Raw genomic sequence first — 9936 nt, 5'->3', positions numbered from 1 at the left:
ACCCGGGTCTCCCGCATTGTAGGCAGACGCCTTTCCTCCACCAGGAAAGTCCTCCAACTTCAGTTGGTGGAGCTAGCTGATACCTTTTGCCCTCACTTGGGAAGAAAATTAATTCACCTGGAACAGTAATGCCTCAGGGTTTTACTGGGAGTCTCACAAATCCTAAAGGCTGTATGACTCAGGTTCCCAAGAAGTTCTATTCAATTGCAATATGTGCACAATCTGCATCGTTGCTCTCTTTCTCAAGCCTCCTCGCAGGAAGACACTCTCTACTTGCTAAAACTTTTAGCCTTTAAGGGATATAAGATCACCAAAGAAAAATTGCAATTTGATCAAACCCAGGTTTGATATTTAGTGCATCTGATATCAGAAGAAGGGCTACACCTTGATCCAGAGAGGCTTCATGGTGTCCTAGGTTTCCCAAAACCCAACTGCAAGGTTTTCTGGGGCGTAGTCAGTTATTAGTGAAAGTGGATTCCAAATTTCTGTTTTATGGCCAAACCTCTGTATTTTTTCTTTTAACTAAAGAATAATAACCCCTACCCAATTTTATGGGAAGAACTGAATAATATAACCTTTAAGGCCTTAAAGGAGAGTTTGATGAACCAACCTATTCTTGGGCATAGTAATTATCAGATTCCATTTTCCTTTTTTGTATGTGAAAAGAAAGGGAATGCCCTTGGGGTACTCACCCAAAAACAAAGGAACCATCATCAACCCACAGAGCATTTTTTTTTTAAAAACAAGAACCCAGTTTTTTAATTTCATCATTTCTTACACTTGAAGTACTCTTCGGTGACATCCTTGGCCTGAGACTCTTTGCCATAGTCCTTAACCACCACACAACCGCAACCAACCACTTCACAGGGTTTTTTTTCTCTCTGTCAGTTTTACAGAGGCCTATACATTCCCTTAGTTTATTGTTGTCATCAACCTTGATCAGGTTGATTTGGTGCTCAACACAAAGGGCCTCCACCAACTTGACATCACAGTTGGATGCAAGCACACACGGATGGGCTTGGCGCTTATCTAAGGCTTTGGCAGCTTTGCGGATTTCATGTGCCAGGCCATAGTGGATGAGGGTGGTCTTCAGGCACCTCTTGCAGAGCAGTATGAAGGCCCATGACATCTCCAGCAGCAATGCCTTCCTTGACCATGGCAGTAGTGACGGGTAGAGCTGAATCCTGAATGCACCGAAGCCTCTGGCCTCCAGGGAAAGAGCAACCCATAGAGTGTTACAGCCAGAAGCCGGACCCACTTGGGGATAACCCACTTTGCCTTAGGGCCATTAATGCCATTGCTTTTTTGATTAAGAGCACCAAGAAATCATTGTGGGATCTTCCTTAACCAATTTTGTACCTCAAACAGTAGAAGCCCTCCTGAATTTTCATCACACTTAACATTTCTCAGCCAGCTGCCTCACATCCTGTGAAGTCCTCTTGCTGACAGCTCTGCTTGTACTGCTGTTGTGCTGGGATGACTTTAACCTTGTTACTCTTCTTCGGTTGCTTAATGCTGGTGAGTCACCTCCTGACTCCTGTGATGAAGCTCCTCTGGGTAATGCTGAGTCTCATGGTTGAGTTCTTATTTAAAAGGTAACAGGGGTCACCACAAAGCACTGAGTAGAGTTCCCTGTGCTATACAGTAGCTTCTCTTTAGTGATCTATTTTACAATACACAGCAGTGAGGTTATGACAGACAGTCTTAATCTCCCAGTTCATCCCACCCCTCCTTCCCCTCTCGGTATCCATAAGTTTGTTCTCTTCATCTATGTCTCTATTTCTGCTTTGCAAATAAAGTCATCTGGATCATTTTCCTACTGCTACTGCTAAGTCACTTCAGTCGTGTCTGACTCTATGCAACCCCGTAGATGGCAGCCCACCAGGCTCCCCCGTCCCTGGGATTCTCCAGCAAGAACACTGGAGTGCGCTGCCATTTCCTTCTCCAATGCATGAAAGTGAAAAGTGAAAGTGAACTCGCTCAGTCGTGTCTGACCCTCAGCGACCCCATGGACGGCAGCCCACCAGTCTCCTCCGTCCATGGGATTTTCCAGGCAAGAGTGCTGGAGTGGGCTGCCATTGCCTTCTCCTAGATTCCATATAAGTACTATTATACAATATTTTTTTTCTCTTTCTGACTTACTTCACTGTGTATGACCGTCTCTAGGTCCATCCACAACAAATGGCATGATTTTGTTCTGTTTATGGCTAAATAACATTCCACTGTATACCTGTTCCACAACTTTATCCATTTCCCTTTGGATGGACGTTTAGGTTGCTTCCGTGTCCTGGCAATTGTAAATAGTGCTGCAGTGAATATTCGGGTGCATATATCTTTCTGATTACAGTTTTCTTTGGGTATATGCTCAGGAATGGGATTGAAGGAAATCCAGAAAAGAGGGGATGGATGTATGTGTGTAGCTGATTCATTTTGCCGTACAGCACAACTAACACAACGCTGTGAAGTAACTATGCACGTGTGCTCAGTCACTCCAGTCGTGTCCAACTCTTTGTGACCCAGTGGACTGTACCCCGCCAGGCTCCTCTGTCCATGGGATTCTCCAGGCAAGAATGCTGGGGTGGGTTGCCATTTCCTCCTCCAGGGGGTCTTCCTGACCCAGGGATCGAACCCAGGTCTCTTCTGTTTCCTGCACTGGCAGGGAGGTTGTTTACCCCTAGTGCCACCTGGGAAGCCCCTATACTCCAATAAAAATTAAGAAAAAGTAAATTTTAAAATGAGGTTTAATAGCATCTTAGAATTAGTAACAGCATATTATAATGGCAGATAGTCATCAGTTTATACATGTTTCTTTCACCTTTCTGGGGATAATCACATAATTCAGGATTAAAATGTAGCAGCCTTGGGACTTCCCTGGTGAACCAGGGGTTAAGAATCTTCCTGCCAATACAGTGAACATGGGTTTGATCCCTGGTCCTGGAAGACTGCACACATGTTATGAGGCAGCTAAGCCTGTGTGCCGTAACTGCTGAAACTACAGCAGTTTGTTTTTTTTTTTAAGTTAAAGGTAACAATGGTGAGTATTGTGCTGGGTATGCCATTGCAACTCCTTTTGATGTTGTTGAGGCAGCATCGTTACCTATGGCTACCTCAGCCTGATACATTCTTACATGGGCTTGCACTTCAGCCAAGGACTAACTGCCAATATCTATGGTGACAGTAGATATGCTCTCACAGTAGCCCATGATCCGGGGATATTGTGGAAGCAATGTGACTTCCTTACTTCCAGCAGAAATAAAATTTAAAATGGCCCCTAGGTCCAGGAATTATTGGATAAAACATCGTACCTGATGTTTTAGCTATTATTAAGATTCTGGAACATCCTAAAATTGACTTCTGGAAGCTGAGGGGAATCACCTTGCTGACATTTCTGCAAGGAATGTTGTCCTTAAAGGAACCAACAGCAGCCAAACCTCTGTCATGGTCCAAAGGAATATTTCCCCCAAAGGAAAACTTAGAAAAACTGGCTAGAGAAGCCCAATAATTGGCCTCAGAAAGGGAAAAATGAGATTGGAAATCCAACAACTGTTGGTTCAACAAAAAGGGAAAGCTCTGGTTCAACCCAAATAACAGCCCAATCCTACTAGAGACTCTAAAATTCTCACTCCTCACCATTGTACATGCAGTAATCCATTGATCTACTGAAGAAAGAATCATGAATCCATATTGGTGGGGAAGCATTAACAAGGCTGCAAAAAACACTGACCTCACTTGCCCTGCTTGTCCAAAACACAGCCCGAAGAAGCCTGCTCATACTGCTCCTGGGCATTTTAAACTGCCTAATGGACCATGTGAGTTCTGGCAAAGCAGTCACATATGGAAGTGAGAGCTGGACCATAAAGAAGGCTGAGCGCCGAAGAACTAATGCCTTCAAATTGCGGTGCTGGAGAAGACTCTTTTTTAAAAATTTATTTTAATTGGAGGCTAATTACTTTACAATATTGTATTGGTTTTGCCATACATCAACATGAACTCTTGAGACGTCCTTGGATTGCTGCTGCTGCTGCTACTGCTGCTAAGTCGCTTCAGTCGTGTCTGACTCTGTGCGACCCTATAGATGGCACCCTACCAGGCTCCTCCGTCCCTGGGATTCTCCAGGCAAGAATACTGGAGTGGGTTGCCATTTCCTTCTCCAATGCATGAAAGTGAAAAGTGAAAGGGAAGTCACTCAGTCGTGCCTGACTCTCAGCGACCCCATGGATTGCAGCCTGCCAGGCTCCTCCATCCATGGGATTTTCCAGGCAAGAGTACTGGAGTGGGGTGCCATTGCCTTCTCCTCCTTGGATAGCATGGAGATCAAACCAGTTGATCCTAAAGGAAATCAACCCTGAATATTCATCGGAAGGCCTGATGCTGAAGCTGAAACTCCAAAACTTTAGCTACCTGATTCAAAGAGCTGACTCATTGGAAAAGACCCTGATGCGGGGAAAGATTGAAGGCAAAAGGATGAGATGATTAGATAGCATTATTGACTCAGTGGACATGAATCTTAGTAAACTCCAGGAGACAGTGAAGGACAGGGAAGGCTGGCATGCTGCAGTCCATGGGCTGCAAACAGTCAGACACATTTCCAACTCAGCAACTGAACAGCAACAGATGTTTTCTCTTTCATACAACTTTCTCTGTTGAGTGGATATAAGTATGTTTTAATCATGGTCTATTTTCACTTTGGACTGAAGCTTTCCCATGCAGACAGGCTACTACCTCTTGTGGCTAAAACTCTTTCAGAAAAAATTATCCTACATGGGGAATTCCTCTTGATTCATAATGATCAAGGTACCCATTTCATTGGTCAGGTGCTTCAACAGGTCTCTACAGGTTGGCTGGTTTTATGACACTTTTACTGGACTTGCTTGCCTGTGTGTGCTTGGTCATGTCTGACTCTTTGGTATCCTTAGAATTGTAGCCTGCCAGGCTTCCCTGTCCATGGGGTTTTTTTCCCCCAGGCAAGAATATCGGAGTGGGTGGCCATTCTTCCTCCAGGGAAATCTTCCTGACCCAGGGATCAAACAAGTGCCTCTTTCATTGTAGAAGGATTCTTCACCCGCTGAGCCACTAAAGCAGCCCCTTTCCTGCGCTTACTGCCCTCAGTGCTCTGGTTTAGCTGAATGCACTAGTGGCATTATTAAGGTGCAACTGGTAACGTTCACGGAGATCCTCTAAATATCAAGAGCATTTTGGAACTCATGAACTGTTACCCACAGAGATAGTCACAGGATGCCCAATGTACTTACCTCCTCTCACTTTTTACCCACTACTGATAAAAGGAGAGATACTTCAATATTGCAAAGATCTAATTGTTTCTATTTAAAATTGTCATATTTTGACAGAACAATCTTTTCACAGTATACTTTCAAGAGATGAAGACTTTAAGCACCATACCTTCAAACCTGGAGACTTTGTCTCTTGGAAAAAATACCTCCAGAAGAACTCTTTTCAACCTCATTAAAAAGGCCCCACTAAATATTTCTAACCAACTCTTGTGCCAAAAGTCTCCAAGAAACAGATCCTTGGATTCGCATGGTACACCTAACGGAAGCAGCTTACTGGACCTGCATGTCGTCTGGTGACCTGAAAGCATTTCCTGGAATTGAGTATCAACTTCTTTTTATTTTATTTTATTTATTTTTTTTTTAAATCTTTAATTCTTACATGTGTTCCCAAACATGAAACCCCCTCCCACCTCCCTCCCCATAACATCTCTGTGGGTGATCCCCATGCACCAGCCCCAATCATGCTGTATCCTGCGTCAGACATAGACTGGCGATTCAATTCTAAGCCGATGACATCTGAACAGACAGTCTCCCGAAGATATTCAGCCTGGGCCTCGATTCAATCTTTTCTTGTTGCTGTTGTTGGAGTTTAGTTGCTTTAGAGTGTCGTGTTGTTTCAGCTACACAGCAAAGCGAATCAGCTCTATGTATACATATATCCCCTCTTTGTCACAACCCTAGCATCGAGTAGAGTTCCCTGGCCTATTCAGTAGGTTCTTATTAGTTATCTGTTTTAAACATCGTAGTGTATATATGTCAATCTCAATCCCCTTGATATACTCTTGATAACATATGGACTTTGGATAAAAAAGGCCTGAGAATTTCCACCTCTTACCCTCCCTTGTTTCTCAAGCGTAACCTCAATAGGTTTCCAATCTGTGTTTCCAACCCTCCAACATGGGGCGCTAAACCCAGGAAAGATCCTTCTTGGCACTGAGGGACAAAAAGCTGCTGAAACCGGAAAACCTGACTCTTGATCTGTGATACTTGGAAAGTTCAAAAGTGGAGCAATGTGAAAAACTAATAAACAGAAACCTGACTTAAATCGAGTTGGGACACCAGAAAGAGGAGCTCTCCCTCTCTGTGACAATACAGCCTAAGAGGAAGAAGAAAAACTCTTCTTTATTTCTGGCCAGGGCTCAGCCAATGAACAGTCATAGACTCCCTGTTTACTGTAGCCCTGCAGACTTTCTTTTGCCCTCTATAAAAGAGTTCTCCTCCCCTGGCTGTGCAAGAACCTGCACATGGCCTGCCATGGTTGCAGACCCTGAATTTCAATTCTCTGTTGATCCCAAATAAACCCATCTTTGCTGGAGAAATAGCTGGCAGTCTATTTGTTTTAGGTCAACAGGACTCCAGTCCAAAGCCAGTCAAAAGCTGGGCTACAAAATTCTGTGCTATGCTCAGCCATGCCTGGCTCTTTACGACCCCGTGGAGCTCCAGTCCACCAGGCTCCTCTCCATGGGGTTAAACTGGAGTGGGTTGCCATTTAGAGGAGGAGGCTATAAGAAGGGGGTCTCCAAATCGCTCTCTTACTGGAATGGGCCAGATCCAGGGCTCTTTTTCCTGAGAGTCCCTGCCTGCCCTCTGGAGCCGGCTGAGAGTCAAGGTCCAGAAGGGCAGGGTTGAGGAGACAGGAGCAAGCTGCTCCTGCCTGCTCCCAAGGCTGGAATGTGGAATGAGTGAAGGATCAGGTTTCCTCATTTGCCTGACAAGTTCGCTTAACCAGTGGGATCCAAGCCTTGTTCTAATGGGAACCAGCTGTGGGAGGGGGAAGCTGTGTCTGGAAGGAGCACAGGCCACGTACTCTCTGCTCAAGTCATCTCCTGGGGAAGACTTGTTAGCCCTCCTTTTATAGCTGGGGAAACTGAGGTCCAGGCAGGTGAGCCACAAGAGATCCATGTCCAGGGCACCTCCACACAGACTGTAGCTGGGGATCCTTGAGCTAGGCCTCCAGATGGCTTCTCCTTGAGGTCACTGCCCAGGGGGACCGTCCTCAGGGCCCAGCAAAGCTTTCCAGCAGGGCTGACCCGGCTCCTGGTCTGGGTGCCTCCCACCTGGCCCTCCTTGCCCCTCTGGTTTCTGCTCCCCAGGGTGATGTTCTGCTTGTTCCTGCTTGCTTCACTTCCTTTTAGTACAGTCGCAGCTTCCCCTCTGGTTGGGGCACTCAGGAGTAATTCACAGGTGTGTCTGTGTAGGGGTGTTCCTGGGAAGGTTGACAGGCATGATGCAGGGGCTTCCCAGCAGGGGCAGGGGGGAGCTGATGTGCCCAATCTCTGTGTCCAGGCTCTGAGTAGAGGGGCAGGGATCAGATCTGGATCAGGCCTGAGGAGCAGCGAGGACCACTCCCGGTGCTCATGCTTGGACCTGAGATGCTCTGGCCACTCACAGTCATGCAGGACCTATTGCAGGACCAGGCCTCTCCTTCCTGGCCTCTAGGTATGTCCTGGGTCTGTCTGGCGTGGAGTTCATGGGGTGGAGGGTGGGCAGCGGACACTGAGGGCAAGACCCATGGTGGGCCTTGGTCCCTGGGCAGGAGCCCAGTACTGTTTATGACATTTTCCTGCTACGCTGGCCTCAGATAATGACTTCGGGGGATCAGAGTCAGCCTGATCTGAGCCTTCCTTGCAGCTCATACACCCCATCCACCCTGACAAAGGCCCATGAGGCCCAGCCTTATCCTCAGAACTCGTCCTGGGAGAGGTCGCCTAGCAGAAAGCCTCCACGGGCAGGCTCCTGGCGATGGCCTGAGTCTTCCCATCCAGGGGCACCATCTATACTAGCCGGAGGCCAGGGTGGCTCTGCAGAAACAGGCACGTGAAGCGGAAAGAGCAGTCAGGAGAGTCTCTGGAGCCACGGTGGTCTCCCAGGCCAAGGTGGGCAGCGGAAGAGCCATACGCAGGGGTGGGAAGCGCTGGTAGGGGACAGCCTGGGGTGGAAGGAGCAGGTCTGTGGGGACAAGTGAAGGGAAGAGGAGGGAACATGGAGGAGGCAAGAAGTAGGCCTGTGGGTGAAAGTCAGAGGTTAGAAGGGGACCTCAGGGCAGAAGGAGTAGGACCTCCCCACGAGGACGGAAGGAGGCATGCGGGAGGCAGGAGGCTTGGGATGGTAGTGGGTAGGCCTGCAGGGAAGTTAGTGAGAAGGGAAGGAGATATGTGGGGTGGAAGGGGCAGGCCTGTGGGAAAGGGCTGGGGTCTTCAGTAGGGGAAATGGGGGATGGAAGGAGCAGCCTTCACATGAGGACCCAGTCTCACAAACAACAGTGAATTCTTACGGTTTTCATGAGCTGTGTCAGGGGTCAGCAAATCTTTTCTCTGAAGGGCCAGAGACCTGGGCCCTACAGTCACAACTCTTCCCTTCATGGCTGTCTCAGAAAAGCATAAGTGATTGAGCATGACTAGATTCAATAAAACCTTATTCATGCACACTGAAATTTGAATTTCATGTAATTTTCACACCATGATATTTTTTTTTCATTCATTTAAAAACACAAAATCACTCTTAGATGGCAAGAAATCCCAAAGCGGGTGTAAACCAGAGTGTTCACTTCAGCTAGAATAGTAAATTTTTAAAAAATAATAACATGCAAATGTAACAATATGCAGTACTCAGCTGGCCATGGAGATATGCAAGCGTATGCACTGCTGGTAAATGTTGTCAAGCAGCCCAGATTCTTCTAGGAAACTCCTTGGCAGCGTATTGGTGGGAGTTCAAGCTAGAACAGTCATTTTAGCGGAATTTGACAGTGCCCACCAACTTTTAAAGATGCTATCCTTCCAACCAGCAATTGCTATTTTCAAAAAATCCATCCCACAAGAATATGTGTTGTGAGTGTAAGAATGTGGCATCATTTGTAAAAGTAGAAAACTGTGATTTTATTAGGGAGTTGAGATAGTATCTGTGAAAGGATGTCTTGGTTATGTGGAGCATAGTTCTCTGTGTTAAGTGGGTCCACATCCATTTCCACCTGTATCTACACATTATCCCCCTAGTGATGGGCGTGAGGGTTGGGGCCTCTGCCTGGTCGTGGAGGAACTGGGACAGTCTTAGCTGGGAGATGGTGGAGCTGGAGCAACGGAGGGGAGGGGGCCTCACCCGTGGCTGGCTAACCCGGGAGGCGGATTAGAGAACATTCCGCGGATGCTGCTGCCCGGCCTTCCTAGCCTGCCTGGCGGCAGCCTTTTGAGACCTCTGGCTGACCCGGCTCCTGGCTCCTCCTCGGAAGGCAGCCAGGAGTTCCCGTCAACAAGCACCTGGCCGGGCCCCACCTCACAATGTGATGCTCATCTCTGAACGCCTTTGCGGAGGGAACTCTGCCAGGTGAGGGGGGTCGGAGGAGGGAAGAGGAGGAACTTCTTCAGGTCAGGCATGCCTGGACAGCCTATCTGTGCGGCCCCTAGGGAGAGTAGCCTCTGACAGCTCCGTGAATAATTGCCCGGTGTCCTGGGTGAGGGCAGCCTCTCAAGTCCCTCTGCCAACCCCAAAGTAGCAGACGTCTTTGGAATGACGCTGTATTTTGTTGTCACTGCCGCTCCGATCCCAATCCCCAGGACTCATGGAGGCTCAGTGGAAAACAGGGATGAAAGCACCAGAAAGTAGTCAGCATAGCCAGCCACTGGTCCTCAGTATCCCACCACTAGATACC

At 47.5% G+C, this 9936-nt stretch overlaps 1 pseudogene; it reads right to left on the bottom strand.

Moving 5' to 3' along the window:
* Positions 1-767: 767 nt before the first annotated feature.
* Positions 768-1157, bottom strand: LOC138086421 (small ribosomal subunit protein eS12-like; annotated as a pseudogene).
* Between the last annotated feature and the right edge of the window lie 8779 nt (positions 1158-9936).

The sequence above is a fragment of the Capricornis sumatraensis genome, chromosome 9 (genome assembly GCF_032405125.1).
Source record: "Capricornis sumatraensis isolate serow.1 chromosome 9, serow.2, whole genome shotgun sequence".
NCBI classification, from domain to species: domain Eukaryota; kingdom Metazoa; phylum Chordata; class Mammalia; order Artiodactyla; family Bovidae; genus Capricornis; species Capricornis sumatraensis.
Note: the sequence above shows the minus strand (reverse complement) of the source record. Positions and strands in the feature narration are given on the sequence as shown.